This window comes from Microtus ochrogaster, unplaced genomic scaffold (assembly GCF_000317375.1).
Source record: "Microtus ochrogaster isolate Prairie Vole_2 unplaced genomic scaffold, MicOch1.0 UNK86, whole genome shotgun sequence".
NCBI lineage: Eukaryota > Metazoa > Chordata > Mammalia > Rodentia > Cricetidae > Microtus > Microtus ochrogaster.
In genome coordinates this window covers 1,638,759-1,639,722 of record NW_004949184.1, presented here as the reverse complement: position 1 = coordinate 1,639,722, position 964 = coordinate 1,638,759, and positions in this window count along the sequence as shown.

Here is a 964-nt window from a genome sequence, read left to right as displayed (position 1 = left end):
TTATTATGTGTACAATATTCTGTCTGTGTGTATGCCTGCAGGCCAGAAGAGGGCACCAGACCTCATTACAGATGGTTGTGAGCCACCACGTGGTTGCTGGGAATTGAACTCAGGACCTTTGGGGAAAAAAGGCAATGCTCTTAACCACTGAGCCATCTCTCCAGCCCCAACATCTGGATCTTTACGTGAGTTTTGGGAATGAAGCTTGCTGTGTGGCTAGCTCCTTGTGTGACTTTTACCTCTTGAGATATCTCTCTGGTCTCAAATTATTTTTTAATTTATTTATTTTCAAAATTAGTTTTTCAAAAGCCATGCCTTTGGAATAATTTCAAAGTAGGTTGATAGTGAGAGGGTTATATGAACACAGGTGGACCAGAATTCTTCAACAGGTTACACAGAAGATGCCATCACAAGTGAGCATCCAGTAACATCCAGGTAGCCAGGGGGTGCCTGGCCAAAAAGGGCCTTTGTCACAGGGGATATTGAGAACAAGCTGATTCCTTGAAGATACTGGAAGGGAGTGCCTTTGCCGTACAGTGCTGTGAGCATCTTATTGGAAGCCTGGTGTGGTGGCATGTGACCATAATGTCAACAGTTGGGAGGCTGATACAGGAAGATCAGTAGTTGGAGGCCAGTCCAGTTGGATACTGAGATCTCATCTCACAGCAACAACATAGGATATAACTTGAGCCCCATATGTAACTTAAATTTTCTCATAGCCACATTTTAAAAATTAAAAGCAAACAATAAAACAAGAGAATTACTTCTCAATAAAATTTACTTGGTCCAGCCTAGTACATCTATAATATTACCACTTCTACTTTATCAATATTTACAAATTCTCAATGAGATCTTTTATATTTTTAGACTCAGTGTTCTAACTCTAGACATTGTCTCAACTGTGGTGCTAAATTTTCATAAACTATACTTACTATGCAGCTGTACTACTAGCTCAGTTTGTTAA